The sequence below is a fragment of the Dermochelys coriacea genome, chromosome 7, assembly GCF_009764565.3.
Source record: "Dermochelys coriacea isolate rDerCor1 chromosome 7, rDerCor1.pri.v4, whole genome shotgun sequence".
Classification (NCBI taxonomy): Eukaryota; Metazoa; Chordata; order Testudines; family Dermochelyidae; genus Dermochelys; species Dermochelys coriacea.
The window spans coordinates 54,609,864-54,632,092 of record NC_050074.1 but is presented as its reverse complement, the minus strand read 5'-3'; the positions used below and the strand labels follow the sequence as shown (position 1 = coordinate 54,632,092).

The window sequence follows — 22,229 nt, the reverse complement described above, 5'->3', positions numbered from 1 at the left end:
GGCAGGAGTTAGGGCAACAAAAATTGCTTTGACCTGAAAATGAGTATTAATTACAATACTAACTTGCTGGTATTTGTACAGTTGTTAACCAAAGACCATCACTGCAGGGTGTGGCTGAGATGAGCGCTTCAAAAAGTGGTGTGTGTTTCTACACAAACCTGCTTACGTGTGTGAAGTGTTGGGTGCTGTCTGAGCAAAGCCGACATATTTATGCCTTTACTTGCAAGGAAAAGAAGTAATATGCTTTTGTGAAGGGAATGTGGGGACAGGTATGAGATGGGGGCTGAGACTCACATGCATCCGATGAAGTGAGCTGTAGCTCACGAAAGCTTATGCTCAAATAAATTTGTTAGTCTCTAAGGTGCCACAAGTACTCCTGTTCTTTTTGCGGATACAGACTAACATGGCTTCTACTCTGAAACCTCCCATTGCTGTGTTACCAGAAGGTGCCAGTAGTTCGTGAGCGGTGATTTCTGTAAAGCCTCAATTCCAGGCAAGGAAATATTGGGAGGTACCAGAGGGATGGGTATTGCTGCTGTGGAGGAGTGTTTTTTTTGAACAGATCTTTTTGAAAATGAGTAGGTTAAACCAGTGCAGGGACTAATTCTAAAGAGAAGTTTGAAAGCACGATAGTATTCTGTAATTGTGAAACAGGATTGTGCCTTGGCTGCACACAGATGAAATGCATACATGAGGAATACTATCAGTGCTTCAGAGAAAACCGGATGAAAGTCAATATATTATGTGATGTGGTGTAAAGAATGCATTGGCATGTGTTTGGGCTGGCTACATTACTCACAAGTAGCCAAGCCACGAGTAATGGTTGCAGATCATCCCAAAAGAAAAGGAGTACTTGTGGCACCTTAGAGACTAACAAATTTATTAGAGCATAAGCTTTCGTGAGCTACAGCTCACTTCAAATGCATCCGATGAAGTGAGCTGTAGCTCACGAAAGCTTATGCTCTAATAAATTTGTTAGTCTCTAAGGTGCCACAAGTACTCCTTTTCTTTTTGCGAATACAGACTAACACGGCTGCTACTCTGAAACCATCCCAAAATAGTGATGATAAAATCTTTATGCCATCAGATGTTCTCTATGTGCCTGATACTTGACAGAAAATCTGCTTTCCGAATGTTTTTGAGTTAAAAAAAAAAATATTGGTATTGTCCCTCAACCTGTAAAGCCAGTCTGTCTTAGTGCCATGAGTGCAACACTTTAGGTTTTGGATGGGGAGAGAAATTATAACTGTTTTAGAAATGTATAAACAATTACTTAAAATACCTTTTCATTACATAATAATATTGTGATTGTAAAGTCCAATATCTCAGAACCTTCTACGATTGGAAGCAAGTGCTATGTAGTCCAGGGAGTCTGAAAGTTTTGCCTCTAGTTCTTGATGAGTTGTAGCATACTTCACTTTAAACCTCTCACTATGTTTTTATTATTGCCTTTGTTCTTTTTTCCTCTTAGCCAAAGTTTTTAATCAAAAAACCGTAGTACTGTGTTGAGTATTATAGTTTTCTGTAAAACTATTAGTAAAATGCATTTTTTAAAATGTGAGAAACCTGTATTTAAATGTATTCTGACCTAGTTGCAAGCTATGAATATCTCACAGTTGGGTTGTTAAACTTGGTTAAATAGTTACAGGTTGGTAGAGGTTACCCATGCATATTTAGAAGCTGTTCTCACTGTAGCTCAGTCTGTCTGTGGGTCCATTTGGCTCTCAAAATCAGTGCTCTGACCACTCTTTTAGCTCTTGATCTGATGTCTTGTGTAGCCTGTTCGTGCTACTTCTAAAGGCATGTATATAGATGTCAGAAAGCCTTACAAACATTTTACCTGTTGCATCATTCCTCTCTCTAATGCACAGTTACCATTGTATGTTCCAGTTTACAGAAATATTTAATGGAGTTCAGTATCCAACTGCATAGCATTTTTAAATCTCCTTTTGCATCTTTTAAAGGTCTTTTTTTAAACTTCAAAGTATGTCTTTTGAAGTCTTGGGTGGTGTGAACTAGCTGTAAAAAGAATCCCTTCCTATCTTTGTGCATGCACAAACATTCCTAGTTGATCTTTTAGCCAGATCTTTTAATATTCTTTAATTCCCCTCCCCTCCCCATCCAGGAAGTCTTCCTAAATAGAAAACCTGCAGTTCCCTCATAAAGTAACATTAAACCAAATGTTGTAGTTGATGTAACATGTAAAGTAGATACAACTATATGTCACAGTCCCAAAAGCGAGATTTGTTACAACAACAGGGAACAAATTACTTATGGCATCTGTGGTTGGAATGTTTCCATGCTAGAGGATGTGGGGAACAGCTGTGAGGGGGGCAATGAAAGAAGGGTTTGCAAAAATGGATTTGGAGGACCAAAGAGTGATTGGTGCACAGGTAGGGGCAGTGGTTCTGTGTGTAAGGGGTTGGCTTGAAAAAAGGCCTAGATCTAGTCTTCATAAGGGGAAAAAATGGGGGGAGGAGGGAGGGGAATGTCCCATCAGAGCTACTATTGGCTTAGCTGTACCAGTGGTAGAGCTGCTGGGAGTTTTAGTGCACACACGGCTGTGGCAGCTTCTGGCATTTTATCACTGTCAGCTAAATGTTGTGAGGCTCCAACCAGTGCAGTTGAATTGGTGTAGCGTCTGTCTGAACTTCTTTTCTAAATTCCCTTGTGTAGATCAGGACCTAAGAGCGAACAAAGGTGCTAATGGGAGGAAGATATTGAGGACCTTTACCTTTTTGTGGTTGTACCCTTGAAAGTGACTGCAAAAAAAGGGGAACTTGTGATTCCATGTTTATTCTTTCTTAATAACTCCATCTCAGATGTGCTTGGATGACAAGTGAAAAGAGCTTATGCTCTAATAAATTTGTTAGTCTCTAAGGTGCCACAAGTACTCCTTTTCTTTTTGCGAATACAGACTAACACGGCTGCTACTCTGAAACCTTTCTAAACTTGGAGAGTTAACCTGAGATCAGAAAGTCAAGCTGGTTTCTTTCCTCATCGTGCTTCCTCACTGTTGTTAATAAAATACTGTGCCTTCAGTGATATCTGTGTAACTGACTAAACCTCAGCAAGCAAGTCTGGTGTGTGAGAAGAAAGGAATTCAGTGCCCCTCTCCTAGCTGTGTTGGGTTTGCATAGCTAATGGTAGTAAAGCAAGCAGATAGGGCTTGGAATACACACATGGAGCAGGTCTGCTGGTCATGCAGGTGCTATTTTTAGTTAAGTTTCAGAGCCTTGCTTTAAGGAGAAAAGGGAGTGGTGTGGTAGGGTGAGTGAGAGGTAAATGAGAGCTGAGATGCTGGGAGAGTTGATTGGAGAGGGCCCTGAAGCGGAGGATAAAGAGTTTGAAATGGATGCAGGAGAAGAAGCCAGCGAAGAGTTTCAGTAGGGCTGGGTTCAGGAAAGTTTCTTATGGCAAACCACCTTTGTGACTCAGGGAGATAATTTTAGAGATGGAAAGAAGCTAATGTCTGACTGCTTTTGTTCTTTAGTATCTACCTGTTAGTGCTTTCATTCTTGACCATTGTGTGTTTGTGGATTGAGGGAATCTGTTGATCTCTGTTGCTGAGAGTGTGAATTCTGCCAGTAAGGCACCAGAGTACATACACTGATGGATGCACAAGAGTACATTTCTTCTTCCACATACCAGAGAGGTGGTTGCGTGAGGCTTGGTAATTATATAACACTTCTCTACAGGAAAACTTGCTAAGCCCCCTTTTCAAACCAGAAACCGAGGTTGCAGTGCACAGGTCAGACCATTTCAGAAACAATGACGCTGAACATAAAGTGCTTTTCGGCTCAGAAGCTTGCCTGAAGCAGGCCCTTCTTTTGCTCGGATTCTTTCAGTAGGGTTGCCCCTCCCTCTCTAGCGAGCAGTAGCATCCTTGTGATTCCTTTCAGATTTGGTAGCTTTTGTGGACTGATGTGGAAGGGGGCGGCTTCTGCACTGAGTATGGCATCTCTCCAAAGCTGGTGGGATTGTTCCCAGCTGTCAATGACTCATAGTAGCTGAGTTACTGTCTCAGAGTTCAAGTTAATGGAATTTGCTATTCAGTTTCCCCTGAATTGTCTAGGAGAGGAGGAGTTTCCCTTTAACTGGAGGAAGGAGGGGAGAAATCCCACGAAGAAGAAGCGTGAATGTGTGTTAGGGTGTGTAAAAGTGCCAAGAGGTGCTGTCCTTGCTAACCAAGATGATGCATGCAGTCCCTTACTCAGGAGCATGAAGGATCAGGCAATCATATGTTCCATTGCATTCTATTCTGTTTTATATAGATTCTCACACTGTACCCCTCACCATAGTACCTGAGCTCTTTCCAATAGTGCATTAAGCAATGTGACTAATGTTTGTCACATGTTTGTTCCCTCATCATTTCCCTGGGGGAGAACTGTGTGTAGTGGAGAGTTTTGTTTTGAAATTTTTTGCGTGCATGCGTTTGTAAAATACACACTATATACACACATAGCTATGTTTTTGTTAGAGAAGGCAAAGTCAAAGAAAAGAGCAGAAGGAGGAGAGATCTGTGATACTCCTTTGTTATTGTCAAGTTCCGTCAGACCTCATTTATTCAGAAACCAAAGAAATATCAGTGAGCCTGTATTTCATAAGTTTAGTGCCAAATAGATAATGTTACAGATTTTCTGAGGACATACAGGAATCATGGGGTACATTGACAGGTGCTAATTTGTCAGCAAGGCAGCTAGTAATCAGTTTATGTATGCCAAGTATCAGGAGCACAAGTGGCACCCATGCAATGACCTGTTATGGTTCCAAATATATATTTAGCTGGTAACTGCCTTTGTTGTTTTCATGTATAATTGTTCATTTTCTCCAAAGCAGGCTTCCATCCACCATCAAGCAAGTTTGATATTTGAAGTGGCTGGGATGTACTGTTGCAGAATGGGGAACCAGGTCCCCATGGTGGTTTTGAACATTGTGGCTATAAGTGTATGAAAGCCCCTAACAGCGAGCTGGGTTTGGTGACAACCAATGCAATTGTTGTCACTTAAGCAGTACGGAATCAGTGGGATGTGGTGCGTTTCATTTACAGTAGTATTGTTGTGCAGCTGAAGAGCATTATCTGCTGCCCAAGGAAATAAATGTTCACCTGAGAAGAGCTCTGTGTAACTCAAAAGCTTGTCTCTTTTGCCTGCAGAAGTTGGTCCAATAAAAGATATTACCTCACACACCTTGTCTCTCTAATATCCTGGGACCAACATGGCTACAACAACACTGAAAACATCTTAACCCTGTTTGTCTCATTGATGCCTTGTTTTAAAAATGTTAGTGTGTTTGGAGAAGATTCAGTCCCCTGCAGGTAATGACTGAGTACTTAACTAACCTACAATTATATCTGGATTATAATGCATATGGTAGCTTGGTTACCTTTTAAGGGCATCTCTCCAGGAGTTGTACCTATGAATTTGGGCATGTACATCAAGGAGTCTCTTTCAATTTGGAATATCATATAATAATTTATAAGGTAAGGGAAGTAATAATTAGCTTCTGTTTTCTACCCTGTGCTTGGTGATAAGATCCTTCCTCCTTCTCCCATTTCCACCAAACTCATAGTTAAACTCATGAGATTATTAATAGGGCCAAGAAGCCAGAATAAGCAAATATCATATACTTTTATAACAAATGATGTCCATTTGTTTGAATTCCCCCCCACCCCAAGTATCCTGAGTAGGACTGTTCAGGGTGGGGGAAAAAGCATCAATTTCAGGCCTTAAATTAACCATTCCAGTGGGCATTCCTACTGGAATTCAAGGGACAGATTAAAGACAACCTTTTGCTTCTTTCTAGATCTCATAGTCTAAGTTCCCTCTAAGATGTGCAGCTGTGCAGCAGCCTATTAAACTCTGTGCAGGTGCTCAGGGTTGCAGAGGGGAGAGATGCCCCTCCCCCAGCCCTGGACAGTACAGGCTTTATAATGGTGGCAGGCCCACGCTCAGCAAGGACACCGCTGGCCCGTCCCAGCACTCCACTTCACTTGCGCTGTGGCCCCTCTCCTCTCTAGTCCCTCCCCTGTGCTTCTCTAGGCCTGCCTCTCAGCCAGCTGGCTGAGGGCTCATCTCTCCGCCCCCGCTCTCCGTCACCGGGAGGCAGCAGCTGCTAGCTGCTTGCCAGTGACAGGGGGCCGGGAAAGGAGCCCACAGCCACTGCATCTCCTTCTGGCCGCCAGTGATGGGGAGCCTAAAGCCGCGGACCATCATCGGTGGCCTGGACTGCGGACAGGCCTGCTGCGACTGGGGGTGAGGCATCCCTCCTCCAGTCCCAACCCAGTCCGGCCCAGGTGTACCTCTTTCCCCCTCCTTCCCCCCCGGCCCAGGTGCTGCTGCGGAGAGAGAGAGAGCTGCGGGGAGTCCTCTCCCCATGGTAGCTCCAGGGCAGCCTGCACCCCAAACCCTTCATCCCCAGCCCCACCTCAGAGCCCATGCCCCCCCTGCACTCCAACCCTCTGTTCCAGCCCTGAGCCCCCTCCTACACTTCGAACCTCTGGCCCCACCCCTGCTACATGAATTGTGTTATGTGCACCAATATGGAGGTGATGTGTCATACATCACATCCATATTGGTGCATATAACACAATTCATTTTGCACATGCATGGGAAAAATTAGAGGGAACACTTTGTCACAGTGCCCTTTTATTGGGGAGGCCCAAAGAAGCATTAACTTCGCTGTCTCTTTGAGTTGAAACGCAAATCATGAAATCTCCTAATCTCTGAATTTAGTACTGGTTTGCAGAATTGCTGGTAGCTGTTTGAGAAGGTGCTAGCATCTATAATGTTCTTCTCCCATTTCATCAATGTCCAGATATGCTCTGTTTCTTCAGTGTTCCGCGTCTGATGTCCAAGTGATGCTGCCAAGAAGGTCTTTCCAAATACATATTGTCCTCTGGCATAGTGGATGGGATTTGCAGATGTTGTGGTAGGTCAATAATTGCAGATATCCTTCTGACTATTCCAGGAAAGCAGTGCTTACAAATGTTTATAGATCCAGGTGCTTCCATGAGCCTTCTGCTTGCAGATTTTCATTGATTCAGGGTCCTGATCCCATCTGCTCTTATATCCTCTCTGGAGTCTAATAGGGAGCTTTATAAAATTCTATTGCCCCAAGCCCACATTCATCCCAGCCCTCTCACCGCAAAGTGGACCAGTTACAGTATTCCATCCTGAGGTTTCTGTTTCATTCCCTATTGAGAATTGGATTAGAGTAAAGAGGCCAAAGTTTGCCAGTCTCAGGGACAGAAAGTTCCATTTCCAGTAACTACACATATGCTTCTCTCATGTCCTCTCCCCATCTCAGAAATACAATTCAGATCCTGATAAATCAGGGGTGGGCAAACTTTTTGGCCTGAGGGCCACATCGGAGATCCGAAACTGTATGGAGGGCTGGGTAGGGAGGGCTGTGCCTCCCTAAACAGCCTTGGCCCTGCCCCCTATCTGCCCCCTCCCATATTCCACCCCCCTCAGAACCCCCCACCCATCCAACCCCCCCTGCTTCTTGTCCCCTGACCGCCCCCTCCCGGGACCCCCCTGACCCTAACCGCCCCCCCCCCAGGACCCCACCCCCTATCCAACTGCTTTAGCCAAGGGATTAGCCTGTTAAAGTAAAGTTTATACTATAGGAAGAGTGGTACGCTTTTTGTTTTCTGTTTCCATTGTTATCCTTCATCACTAGCTCTTAAATCTTTAGCCTTATGATTGTTTTCAATATAATTATATTTCAGTGCTGTGATGTTCTTTTGGAGCTGATCCTCAGTTGAATCAAACAAGCTGGTGTGTGTATTGTTTCTTTAAGGACAGCTTCCCAGGTAATTTCAATGAGTGTCCAGCAGTTAAGATCTAGATACTGCAGGGGAACGCTTTAGGGGGGCTGGGGTGCACCTATTGTTAAACTGCAACACAAAGTAAGGGCTGGCAGAGCCCTGAGGAGATTGTTTGGGTGCTGAACAGGCTGCTGGTATCAGGAAGCTGACACACAATTAAGCACAAGCGAGTTTCTCTCTGAATTAGGGGTGTTACCTGGTGACTTGCAATCCTGGATACCCCAAGAAAGTGTCACACTGCGCCACACCCAGTATCACAGAAAGTGAGATGAAAACCTGACTAATTTGTTTTACGGATGTCTCTTTGGTTCCATCTGCAGTAGGGCACTTTTTGCCGAAAAATCCCCACTGAAGCTACCATTGACACAGCTAATCTAGTGGAAGCTTTTGTGTAGAGGGCACTCTGGTTCTTTCAGCTGTTTACACCATCATGTTTATTAGACTCTCTCAGAGCAGGGTTAATTGACAGTGCTATAAATGGCTGCTTGAGTCAAAGGGCAGTCTGCAGTAGGGCTCCCATTGTGGCTAATGCCAAAGTGGTGAGAATCTTTTGTACAAGTTCCATAGCATGGTTTTGTTGTTCTTTCCTCTCCTGAAAGGCAGTATTGGAGAATACTGTTCATGCCTGTAATGATGCTGCTTCTGGTGGAACCCAACTGAGAGTGCCAATTCAGGACAAATTGCTTAAAGCAGGGCAGTTACAGCCCAAGGCTGGGGTTTTTAGGTACACCAAGGCAAACCAAACCAACCAAATGGAGAAGACTTTGGTTTTACCCCACTGGCTAACCACAAGTCACACAAGCAATTCCCTTAGGCACTCCAGTTTCCCCAGTATCACCACCAGTGCCACTTGTTATGGGGACAAATGGTTATGAAAACCAATACCCCAGTAAAAGAAAAAAGGTTCTCTTGATCCCAAAGGACCAAGTCCCAGACCCAGGTCAATATACAAATCAGATCTTACCCACAAATCATGCTGTTGCCAATCCTTTAGAATCTAAAATCTAAAGGTTTATTCATAAAAGGAAAAAGATATAGATGAGAGCTAGAATTGATTAAATTGAATCAATTACATACATTAATGGCAAATTTCAGAGTAGCAGCCGTGTTAGTCTGTATTCGCAAAAAGAAAAGGAGTACCTCTGCCCCAGCCTTGACACCCCTCCCATCCTCCGAACCCCTTGGTCCCAGCCCAGAGCATCCTCCTACACCCCAAACTCCTCAGCCCCACCCCAGAGCCTGCACCCCCAACCAGAGCCCCTTACCCCCTCCTGCACCCAAACCCCAATATTTTGAGCATTCATGGCCTGCCATACAATTTCTATTCCCAGATATGGCCCTCGGGCCAAAAAGTTTGCCTACCCCTGCCTTAAAGTAACCCAGCCTCAAGCCTCCACCTAGACACCCAAGTCAAATATAATGAGGATTAATGAAAATCTTATTCATCATATAAAAAAGTTCTACCAATCCCAAAGGATCAGACACATTACCTCCCAGGTTAATGAATATTCCAGATCTTACCCAAATACATGCTACAGTCAATTCTTATTAACTAAACTAAAATTTATTAAAAAGGAAAAGAGAGAGAGAGCATTGGTTAAAAGATCAGTATACATACAGACATGAGTTCAATTCACTGAGATTCAGATTCATAGCAGAGATGGAGAGCTTTGTAGATGCAAAGAGTTCTTTCAGAAAAAGTCTGTAGGTTATAGCCCAGTGTTTATATTTCAGGGCGATCCAGTCAGAACTGGGATCTCAGTCCTTGTGGCTTAGGCTTTCCCTGCATGAAACCTCAAGCAGATCTGAGATGACAGGATCAGGACCCAAGCCATTCTTTATATGGTTTCAGGCCTTCTTTGACAGCTCGGAGTCCCTCAGCGAACAATAGATGCTCATTTCCTAAGCATCGCTGGTAATTATTCACACAGATTAACGTAAGGCAATTGCCTGTTTTTCCATTGTTCGCAGATGATTTGCTATACATTTCAAAGAGAGATGAATACAGTGATATCACTATGTTTACAGTTCATTTAAACGTTAAGATGTTCTTTTGATCTCTGAATTAACAAAATATAGCATAGACAGGGACTGTGACTACATTGTTAACCTTTACCAATATATCTTTAAGGGTTGAATTTAGATAATTTATCCTGCATGATGCTTAACCTTTCTGGTCATGTGTCATAGGAGGTAAATCAGAAACTCCTGTTTACATTCTCTCTTGGTGTAAGAACAAAGGGATAGTCACTTAGACTAAAGAGCAGCAAATTTAAAACTAACAGGAAACCTTCTTTTACACTACGCACAGTTAGCCTATTTATTGCCACAAGATACCACTAAGGCTGAGATCTTGGTAGGATCCGGAAAAGGATTGGACATTTTATATGGATACTGGAAACTTCCACAGTTACATTAGAGAGGATAAAAAAATAAACATAATACTACGAAGTTTGGAGAGGATGTAAACCCTCATGCAGCAGACCGTGAGCCAAACTCAGAGACATTGAGAAAGAAACTGCACTTAGAGGCAGATGATTCCATAATTGCCCATTTTGGGCTTTCTTGTATTCCACTGAAGCATCTGGGAATGGGCACCATCAGGTTGAAATACATAGACCCCCCCCCCGCCCCCCAATCCCCAGCTTACTTTCTTCTTGGCCTCTGTAATTAGTGACTGGTTCTGTTCCTCCTCACCATGGTGATAATTCAGAGTTCCAAATCTTTCAATCATTCACTCCTCGCACATCGCTTCCATATTCATTCAGGCTATCTCCTGCAGGCCCACAGAGTAAATCTATGCCAAAACATGTAATCTCTGATTTTGGAAATCAGAAATCAAAAGCACATCTGCTTCTAGTAGTAGTAATATCTCCATCTTAGAGAGCTCCCACCAAAACGGCCAGCCTTGTCATGCAAGGAAGGATTTGATCCTGGCAGATTTTGGACTGTCAACAGAATATCATTGGGGCTAAGATTTTGTCATGGGTGTTTTTAGTATAAGACACTGACGGGTCATGGTGATAAAGAAAAATTCACGGAAGCCTGTGACCTGTCCCTGACTTTTACTAAAATATCCATGATAAAATGGGAAGGGACTGGGCAGCTTCGGAGTGGCTAGGAGCTCTGGGGCCCCCACCACCCGTGGGGACTCGGAGTTCCAGTGTCCCCCTGTCACCAGCAGCAGAGGAGAGCTATGGGGGGTCCCCATGTTGCCATTGCCGCGGCAATGGGCAGCTGCAAGGGGTCCCTATGTCACTGCGGCTGGTGAGGAGCTGCGGGGTACCTCTGCGACTCATGGCAGCTGAGAGCTTGGGGGCCAACTGCCTCAAGCGGCGGGGGTACCTTACAGCTCCCTGCCACTGTGGGAGGTGGCGGGACCCTGCAGCTCCCAGGCGCCAGGACTGAAGTCACAGAGGTCTTCTGTGGCTTCTGCAACCTCCATGACAAAACCGTAGCCTTAAATATCATCCATGCATAAAATCAATTTTAAAACAGGAATCTTGTAGTGTATTCTCTTCTGAGTCACAAGTGGTGGGTCTGAATGCAAAAAGCCAGTAATTGGCTGTGCATGGATAATGTGAGGAGGAGTGGAGATGCAGAGTACCTCAGGCTAAGTCCTGAAAGAGTGGAGTAATGCCTGCCAGTCCAGCACCTGGAGGCGAGGCATTTCACCAGTTTCCATTGTAGCTCCTCTCCATCAAATGGTACCTGTTTTTTATCATTTGTCATTGTCATCCATAGTGGGAAACATGTAACCTTAGTTTTAAGCTCTGTAATTTTCAAGGAGGAATCTTTTGGCTTCAACTTCTGTTTAAACTGCCCACCCCTTATTTTTGCTTGTGGTGAGGAGTGTGTCTTCCTGGCCTGATGGAGAGTGTTTTCTCTTCTCCTCACTTTGTTGGCATCACATGACACCTCTTTCTACAGTCTGCGTCTTACCTAAGGTGTTTGAGATGCAGTGCTTGTTAATTCTTCAGGCCACCACAGGTGAAGAAAGCCCAGGACATGCAGAAGGGGTGCACCAAATGTTATGAGAGGCAGAGAGAGAGAGAGAGAGAGGGAGGGAGAATGTGGAGTGAAACAAGTTTCTGGGAAAGCACAGAGTGGGGGGGGAGGGTATCTGCCTTCAAGGAGGTGAACAGAAAGCTGTGTTTGTCCCTTAGGGGTTCCTGTATGCTGTAATTGAGTCAGCATGTCAAAATGAGGTATGGGGAGAGCTTTGAGGGGAGAGCTCCTCACTCAATTTATAAAGGGCTTGGATGAGTTCTCTGTCTTGCAGTGGTAATGACTGCTCTGCTTGTTGCGTTGCTAAAGCTATGACTTGTTAGCTGTCCAGCCGAGATCTATGGCTGATGTTTCCCTAGGATTTTTAATCTTTGTTCGCTTGAGAAGCTGAGAATAATTGACTCTGGCTTGCTTGTGATGTGGAAGAGGAGGAGGGGCAGATAGGAAGGGAAAGGTGATTGAATATGCTACTATATTTTGACACTCAAACATAAGCAGAATAGCCTGCAAGGGCCTCTCTTATTTTAAGTATTTTTAAATCTTAAAGAAACAAAAGCTGTTATTTCTCTGTCCTGTTTCTTTTGGGCTGGCTTTACATTTGGGGGTCTGGGAAATACTGAATTGCTTTTCTCTGTTAGCTTTTCAGTTCTGCATTTGAAATCCCACTGGAAAAAGAATGAATGATTTCAGCACTTAGGCCTGGCAGAGAATTGCAGCTGCTGGCTGCCTGGCTTTGGTCTTGATGGTGTGCTGGCAGCTTCATCTTTGGCCCTAGCCTATGGCAGCATTGCTCTTGGAGTTTGTGTAAACCGAAAGCCTGCTGATTCTGATATTTCCATGCTAACCAGCTAGTTTTGTCTTGATTCTTTTTTTTTTTTGGTCTCTACCTCTGGCACTTTCGTATTTTTGTAAAGCACTCCTAGCCACATATTTGATGCCGTGATAATTACCATAGCGATATCAATGGCTTAAACCTGAAAAATGGGGGAGATGGCACCATATTTTCAAGCATTATCTATTTTGACAGAGAAACAGCTGCTTTTATTTGAAGCAGTGAGGTTTTTTTCAAGTAACCTGTGTGTGAGGGGGTTGAAGAGCAAAAGCAGAGGTGCTGAGGGTAGTGATGGGAGAGAGGAAAGGGGACACAGAGGTGATGGTCTGGACATCCATGTGGGACACCTGTGTAGGCGGATAAAGGAGGCAAAGGTGCCATTCTATACAACATTCAACCTGCAGTTATTAATAGATAATTTGAAACTTTGGCAAGGTTGGCACTGTGGAGAGTTGGAAAATAGATGTGGGACCCTAGTTGGCAACAGATTGCCCACTTCTCCAGTTGTGAGCATGCTTCAACAGCAAAACTGTTGGGCTACAGTTTGTCAATGTGCTCTTTTGTGGTTCTGCCCCACAGGAGGCTGAAAATGTAATATACAGAAAGCTGTGATACAAAAATGACTGAATCTCTGACAAACACGTCCGTGGTAGAAGCAGATGCTGAGTCTGTTGGAAGGAAATAGCATGAAATATATCTTTATTTCACCATTTTCCTCTTCCACCCACCTCCTCCCATGGCAAGCAGCTTTTAGCATTAGAAATCAGACACTAGGAACATTGTTAGTGGAGAACTCCAGTTTCCTCTTTCCTTTCCCTGCCCCTACTGAAGTCAGGAGTTGGTTTTATTTTCTGGAAAGTGAGGCTGTAGCCCATCTCCCTGTACGTCCCTCGTATACACACGGTGCAGTGGAAGAGTACAAACATTTGATTAGATTCATCCCCCCTCCCCCCCGAGATTTGTTTGAAAGCATACTGAGGGAGGAAGGAGGCTAGCATAAACTGTCTGTTCTGCACCAGGCCCTGGAGCTTCTGGCTTTGGGGTGAAGTTCTAGTGTTGAGTGAATTATAAATTCATCTCCACTTTTCTTGTGCCAGCGCAGACAAATGGGATCACTTTCCTCTAGCCCTGTCTATTCCTGCTAGTAGAGGGGCATGATGTCACTGTTTCTTTACAGGCAGCTTTAGCTCTCACTCATTGTCATGCCCTATTTCCAGCCAGAAACAACAGTCTTTTCTGTGTTGGCTGGTTATATTCTTAAATATTTTTCTACCAGGTCTAGCCCTTCATGCTCAAGTGGTTGGTAGAGCCCAGGACCCTGTTTGTAGTTGTTTCTTTTATTATGGTAGCGCCTAGAGGCCTCAGCCATCGTTGGGATCCCACAGTGCCCCTGTAATTCTCCACCAGGAAGAGCAAGGCAGGTACTACTATCATTTCCAAGGTAGGAGGTTCATCTTAGCTCCAGAGGAAGAAAAGCAGGCCAGCAATAGTCTACAGGTACCATTCAACATGTCTCTGGATGCAGGTAAATTCAGATCTCCTATACCTTCCAGTCAAAGCTTCACAAAGCTGTCATCCTGTCAGCAGCGCTGTTCACTTCACCTACTCCCTTCTTCATGATGCCTGATGAAGGGAGGCAGCCAGGTAAAAACAAAGGTTGGCTTAAAACTTGTGGAGACTGTCAGCCCGGGTTGATGGTAGAGGCCTGTTAGGTCCCACTTGCATTAGTAGATCAGCCTGTCCTTCCTTTCTTTTTTAGTCCTTTTCGTGTGAGAAATAATATGTAATTTGTATTTCCCCTACACATTGTAGTCCCCACATTGTAGGACTTATAGGCCCAGCCAACTTTCAGGGCATTTGGTGTGTTTCTCCACAGGTATAAATACTCCACATCTTCTAACTATCACTCAGTTCCGTTCTGTCTGCCAGGCAGTACATTGCAGATCTTTCCTCTCCCTTTTTCTGTGTTGTGTAGCAACCTCAAGAGTAGTTTTAATGTGTGGCTTTGACTGAAATGAATATTTTAGGAAACGTTCTGTGTTTGTTGCTCCTGTTTTGGCTTTTTGTTGAAGTTTATTATGGTTGCCAGGAGGATTACCCTGCATAACAGATCCTGCTGAAATAATGGGGCTAAAAAATCATCTTCTTGCACCTTTGTGCTCCCTGCTTCAGATGGACGGAACAGTGAATGTTATTTATGCCTTGGGAAAGGGCATTTGGACAAGGCCTTCTGTAAAACTCTTCTCCAGAACTCCTGCTGCAAGAGGCATTGGCAACACGTGAGCCTGGGAATCCTTCTCCTGAGCAGGCATTTCTCACTGAGCAGTGTGGGCTCAAAGTCTGTCTTGGAGCTAAAGCTGGGTGAGGAGTCCCAGGCTGAAAGGGGGTCATCCTCCCATGAAGGCACCTGTTAAGGAACTGTTGAAGTTAGTTCTGCCAGTTTAAGACCAGAGAATCACTTGAATGCTGCTTCAGGAGGTGGTACTTAAGGTTCAGTGCTTTCAGGACACTGCATGCTAAGAGGCATTTTGAAAAGAATCCCTTCAGTGGACCTGGCCAGACAGCAGTATGGCCAGCTTTTTCACAGATTCTAAAGCTAGAAGGGACCATTGTAATCTCAGCTCCTAGAGGGCCCAGAAAGAAAAGACTGGAAAGATAATGGATACTGGCCTCAGGGTAGATCCATCTGGCCCTTTATGAAACCTCTTGGAGGTTCCAGTTGTGGCCTTGTTGTGCTAAACACTTTACAAACATGGAGGTGGGCACTGTCCCTGCCCCAAAGAGCTTATTATGTCCAGTTTATTTTACCACTGCATTTTTGTAAATGATCTGTTTGTTCCTTTTCAGTGGAAGTTTTTCCATATTTTTGTCTAGTTCTTTTTTATGCTAGCTGGGATCATTACAGGTAAAACCTGTAAGTATTCCAGAATGTATGGGAGAATATGCATTTTTATTTTTAGCTCTTCCAAAAAGGAATAGAGGTAAATTGTGTCATCTGTTTGAAGTCCTATCTTCGTATCTGCAGAGTGGTATAAAATTTAAACAAAATCACTTTATTCATCTTCAGGGACAGGTTCATTTCCAGATATTTAAAACCCCAAGGTGACCATTTGGCTGGAAAATCAATAAACAAAGTAGTTTTTGGGGGGTGGGCTGGAGTGGCTGGGGCAGGGGGTGGCTCACACTGAGTACTATTGCTTCTGATTTATTTACGCTGATATGAAATCCTGAAATAGTTCCATGCTTTCAGCACTGTCTAGTGACTTGAGCTTGTGTTCAAAATTGCTTAAATTTCAGTTGTACACTGAAAGTGAGACCTTCATATTTATGGATTCTGTATTAAATTTCATTTTATTGCTGATTATACCAGTTTGAATAGCCAGATCCCATCCACATTGACACCTGTGCAGCCATGTTAAAGGATAAAGGTACTGTTCAGGCATAATTGAGGACATCATGTGGAGATGGTGGGTTGACTCAGGTGTCAGAGGGCCTAATTTGGCTTGGAGAACCTTTTCAGTAACTGAAACGCACATAGACCAACCTAAATTTATCCTCACTGCCCTGGGAGCCAACAGCCCCAGCCCTACCGGCCTTGGGGGGAGGTGACAGAGGATTTCTGGGTTGTGGAAGATCTGACACATCAGTGTTGATTTCTTCAAAGATACTTGTGTCAAATTGTTCTTGCTGCTCTGGTGACATTTGTATTACATGGAATAAATCCAGGAAGCTACTGATTTGTCGTAGCATCTGGCTCATTTTTGGAAGAACTCAATGGTGTGTGTGTGTGTGTGTTCTTTTATGGAGGCCACACATGTGATTGTGTAATAGGGTCAACTCAGCCTGTCTAATATTCAACTAGATTATTTCCACATTCAAACAAATTTGGTTATGCATAGCTTAGAGATATTTGTGCCCTTGTTGTCAGGATTAAATCAAGTTGCTTTGAGATTTCTAGCATCTTGTCCTCAGAATTCTTCAGGATATAGACTAGGTTGAAGGTCTTCCGGTTAGTTTTCTAAGCATATTTGTTTGACCATTTTTCTTATCCCTGGACATACATAATTTAACATATCCTTTGAAAGCCTCACATGCTATTAGAGGGTTTACATGTTTATTTTCATTGGCTTGTGTGCTGAATCTTTGCCCTAAAGTGTATAGTTGGGGAGTGTCTGTCTTTTCCCTCTGTATTCTTCCTGACTTTGGCATTTCAACCAGGTAAAATCTGTTACATGGACAGAGATCATCAGTAGGCATGATTTTGTATAAATACGATTCTCTGTCCTGTTGTGTTTTTTTTTTTTTTTTTAAATATCCTCTTTGGCCTGGATGAAGTTATGAACTTCAGAATAGAAAATAATGTTTTTCTTCAGCAAACTGATGAATTTTCAACTTTCTCTGAGAAGAAACCTGGAGAGCCTTTAACCTTACAAATGAGCATGGTGTTGGAGAAGTTCTAAATTGGGATCATAACTAGTGTTAAGTCTCTTCCTCACCAATCCCTTAGAGAACGCTATGTGTTACAGTGCCCTTTTACCCTAGAGCTATAGAGCCGTTGCCAAGAGTAAGCAGTGTTCTCTCCATTTTTCAGACACTGAAACTCAAGCACAAAGGTTTGCCATCTTGCCCATGTTGCACAGCAAGTCAGCAGGCAGATCTCATGACTCCCAGTCTGTTGCCCTATCAACTCCACAGATTTCTTCATCCTTTTTCCTACCTGCTGCCAGTGCTCTGATGATGAAGAGAGTAAACTAGATCAGTGGTTCTCAAAGCCGGTCCGCCACTTGTTCAGGGAAAGCCCCTGGCGGGCCGCGTCCACAGGTTCGGCTGATCGCGGCTCCCACTGGCCGCCGTTTGCCGCTCCAGGCCAATGGGGACTGTGGGAAGGGTGGCCAGCATGTCCCTTGGCCCGCACCACTTCCCACAGCCCCCATTGGCCTGGAGCAGCGAACCGCTGAACCTGCGGACGTGGCAGGTAAACAAACCGGTCTGGCCCGCCAGGGGCTTTCCCTGAACAAGCCGCGGACCGGCTTTGAGAACCACTGAACTAGATAATACTAAGTCCTGCCATGAGTGCAGGGGACTGGACTAGATGGCCTTTCAAAGTCCCTTCCAGTCCAATGATTCTATGAAACCACCGGTTGAAGACGGAATAAGAGATTTTTCGAGGGCAGAAGTCACACTGGTAAGCAATGACCCACATGACACTACTTAGTAGTTCCGCTGCTCAGACAAACAACTGGAGTAGTGGGGCTGCTGGGTCCTGGCTCCACCTCTGTTGTCAGGTCTGTAGCATTGCCTTGCCTGCCATCCATGGCCTGGGTGGCCCTGGCACCTTTTCAGAGACTCTCTTTGGAGACAGCATTGGGTTTAATTGCTGCTGTAGTTAGCCTGATCAGCTAACCCCTTCTGCACCTACTCTCTCCTGCCCCAGTAACTGGAGAAGCAGCAACAGTTGGCCTCTGGGCTGGTTCCCTTTCCCTCTCCCCTCCCCAAAATGCCCAAACAACTCAGCAAATGACTTCTCTTCAGGCCTAAGGAGCACTCCAGGGGGCAGAGGAGCAGCTCCCTTTCCTCCCAAGAACTACTGTTCCTTGGGTGCAGCCTCCTCAGGCCTCTTTTCAGGGAAGAGAGAGGTGTCAGTGTGTGTGTACGGGGCAGGATTACCTCCATATGTGTGTGTGGCTGAACTAAAGGGTATGTCTATACTGCAATTAGACACCTGCAGCTGGCCTGTGGCAGCTAACTCGGGCTCATGTTCGGGCTCCAGGAGCCAGTGAGGAGGGAGGGTCCCTTAGGTAGGGTTGCCAGGAGTCTGGTTTCCGACCGGAATGCCTGGTCAAAAAGGGACCCTGGTGGCAGTGCCGACTGGGCCATTAAAAGTCCAGTCAGCAGCGCAGCAGTGGCCTGGGGCTAAGGCAGGCTCCCTGCCTGCCCTAGCTCTGCGCAGCGCCCGGAAGCGGCTGCCAGGTCCCTGCAGCCCCTAGATGCGTGAGTGGCCTGGGAGGCTCAGCGTGCTGCCCCCGCTCTGAGAGCCAGCTCCACAGCTCCCATTTGCTGGGAACCACAACCAATGGGAGCTGCAGGGGTGGATCCTGTGGGCTCAAGGGCAGCACACGGAGCCTCCCTGGCTGCCCATGTGTCTACGGGGCTGCAGGGACCTGGCGGCCGCTTCCCGGAAGCCTTGGTAAGCGCTGCTGGGACTCTGCAACCCAAACCTCCTCCCGCACCCCAACCCCGTGCCCCAGCCCAGAGTCCCCTCCTGCACCCAAGCTCCCTCCTGGAGCCCGCACCCTCCTCAACTCCCTGCTCCAGCCCTGATCTCCTTCCTGCACCCCAAATCTATTATCCCAGACCCCATGCAAGAGCCTGCACCTCCCCCCAACCGCCTGCCCCAGCTCAGAGCCCTCTCCTGCACCCTGAACCCCTCATTTTTGGCCCCCCCCGGTGCCTGCACCTCCAGCTCAGACCCCATATCCCCCCGCACCTCAACACCCTGCCCCAGCCCAGAGGCCTCCCCCACACCCCAAACCCCTCATCCCTGGCCCCACCCCAGAGCTCGCACCCCCAGCCGGAGCCCTCACCCGCCTCTCACGCACCAAAACCCTGCCACAGCCTGGTGAAAGTGAGTGAGGGTGGGGGAGAGCAAGCAATGGAGGGAGAGGGGATGGAGCGAACGGGAGCAGGGCCTCAGAAGACACGGGGTGGGGCCTCGGGGAAGTGGCTGGGCAGGATGTTCGTTTTTTTGTCATTAGAAAGTTGGCAACCCTAGCTCCAGCCCAAGCCCAAAATTCTATGAAAATAAATGAGCCTGAGTGGGCCAGCCGCGAGTGTCTAACTGCAGTATAGCCATAACCACAAATACTAGGGAAGGGGATGGGACAGGTACAAGATGGAGGTGAGCCCTGTGTGGAAAGGGAGAGGAGCTGTAAGACCTCTTAGGCCCTGTAAATCCTGGCTGGAGTCCTGACTTTTTGGCTAGGTATATGCAAGCTAGTTAATTTAAGTGAAGAGCAACTGAGATGTAAGGCTTAGGGGTATTTTGTGCATGAGGATCTGCTAGCCTCCCTACTCCATTGTAGCTGCTGGCTGGCATAGCTGGTGAAGAACAAGGCTGCTTGGGGGTTTTTTAATTCATTTATTTCCAAAGATTAATTTGCAGTTTTCACAGAAGAAAGCTGTTTTCTTTTTGTTGCACTCACTAGTATATGCTGACTGCCAGCCACTTAGCTGCTGAGGGCGAGTTCAGTGGAAGCTAAGCTGAAAATGGGCCTCTGGTTAATCCTGGTTGAGCCCATCTGCACCCCTCGCCCCTTCCATTTCTTCCCTGAAAGTTGATGAGATTCCTTCCATCTTCTTAAAAAAAAAAAAAAAAAAAAAAAATTCCTCCCTTTATTTCTACACCAGTCCCAGAAAGAGAGGTTTCATTTGGAGAACTGCTTCTGTTCTCTCTACATTCTAGTTTTTGTGGGGGGATTAGTTTTCCGGAGGGGAAGATAGAACGGGATACTGAGGGGTAAAGAAGCAGTGCGTGAAACCAGCTTGCTGCATGGGTCATCTGTGTAGTGGAGGTACCTTGTGATGTTTTAACATGCAGCTTTGAATTAAAGAATTAAGTTTAAAAAGAGAAGTATGTGCTGTCTACAGCCTCCTTGATGCTTTAGATCCAGGTTGGGAGAGCTTCTAGCCGCTGTCTAGTCTGCTTCATATTCACCCTGTACTGAAATTGTGCTGTTTGAGCTTTGGAAATATTTTATTCTAAACTTTGGGGAGTTCTTTGTGGATTTCCCTCCGCCCCCAAGTGTAGCTTTGTTTTTACACCAGACGTTTTTTGCATTGATGTCCTCATCACCTTATGCACAGACTTTGGTTAGATCCAGTAGGAAATAAGTATTCTTAATTTTCCTTTGGGGTGAGTCTTGATTAAATTGGGCCTCTTTGATTTTTCAGAGGGAGTTTGATTTTGTTTCTGTTGTGTTTGTAAATAGCTGCAAAGTGCTGGTGCCAGCTCTTCTTTAATAGATACTACCAGCTCCTTCTCTCTGCCATGGTGGGGATTTATACTGTGGTCGCTTCCTGAGTTGAGAGAATCTGGGGACATAGATCATGTTGTTGGTTGCTCTGATGATTCTTCCTGGTTTCAGTACAGTAACAAACACATGGGAAATCTTCTTTCATTTCTAATTCCCCTTCTTTGGAATTACAGCAGCACTAAGGGTTCTGGCACCTGGTCATTGACCACAAGTGCTTTTCCCTTTGATTTCCACATCTGAGGCATTCCCTTCCCACTCACTCTAGATGGTGCATTCCAAAGCTAGGATCATCATCTTTGCTCCGCTCTTGATTTCTTTTCCAATGCCCTCTGTCCTACCCCATCCAAAATGGGGAATTTCTACTCCTGAGCTCCTCTCCTACTCAGCCCTACAGGAACCCCCACATCCCTGCCTAAGACGTCCAACGCTGATTTTCTTCTTCACTTCCTGTCTTCAGTGCCCTAATCCACAGTTACTAACTTTTGCCTCCATTGGATGAGCTTGCCAGTCCTCCCCATGTTTGTTAGTGTGGTTGGCTGAACTTGAAAGTTCATAGTCACTTCTTCTTGCTCTGGTCCAGGCCAGGGTTTTAGAAAGTGTACCTGCACACTTGTCTTGTAGAGGGGTAATCTAGAGCATTTACGGGATTTTGAAAATTGACTGAAAGGGGAAAAGTTGCAAAATGATCCTGTGGTTCATTGATCTGTTGCGGACAGAGAAGAGAAGAGAAGATGACCTGGAAGCAAGTAGCTGAGGGTCTATTTCTCAAACTTTCTTGCCTGTTAACATCATGGTTTGGACACCCCTGGTATCCTTCCACAGCAGCCTGGTATAAAGTTAGACCCTTTTCAGTATGCTTTGAGCTTGGTTTGTATGTGTGTAAAAGGAGGCATAACAGTACCTCCACTTTGAGCTGCAATGTTTTCAGGCATCTCCAAGAGAAGGTCAGCAGAAATACAGGTGCAGAGTTGCTATCTCTCCATATCCAGGTGACAGTGTACATGGCACTGACTCAAATTATAGGTGATTTGATCTTCCCTTCTATAGGCTTGTATTGTCTGATCTGCTGAGAAATCAGATATCTTTGTGCTGTGTTACTAGGCACCTTTCATCCCATTTGCAGAGACCCTTCCATAGAGAAGGGCACTGTGAACCCTGCGTTTTGCCACCTGTTCTGAACGGAGCCTCTGTGCACAGCTCATGTATCAGATTGGGTCATATGTTTTTCTACTTTTTTTTTTTTTTTAACCTCCTTGAGTCTTGAAGCACATTGATTCCTGGTTTAGGAGCTGTCACCAGGGCCTAACACTTGTGAACATATCTGTTTTCTGGCTGCATTGAGATTGTCTATCCTGATGTTGGCAAGTGAAAGCAAGGCCAAAACTGAGGTTTTTCTCTTTGGATCCACAACCCTTGTGATACACTAAGTACTCTAATGATAAAACATGGCAGATGCTTGACACATCTACCTGACTTGTTGACTTTTTCAGTGAAGGTGAAGGGTTTTTTTTTGTCCAGTGGAAGT

The 22,229-nt window shown here is 45.3% G+C and overlaps 1 protein-coding gene across 13 annotated transcripts in view; it reads left to right on the top strand.

The window, feature by feature from the left end:
• NDST2 (N-deacetylase and N-sulfotransferase 2) overlaps positions 1-22,229 on the top strand; it is a 231,546-nt gene that overhangs the window by 47,270 nt on the left and 162,047 nt on the right. The gene's annotated exons all lie outside the window — the stretch shown is intronic.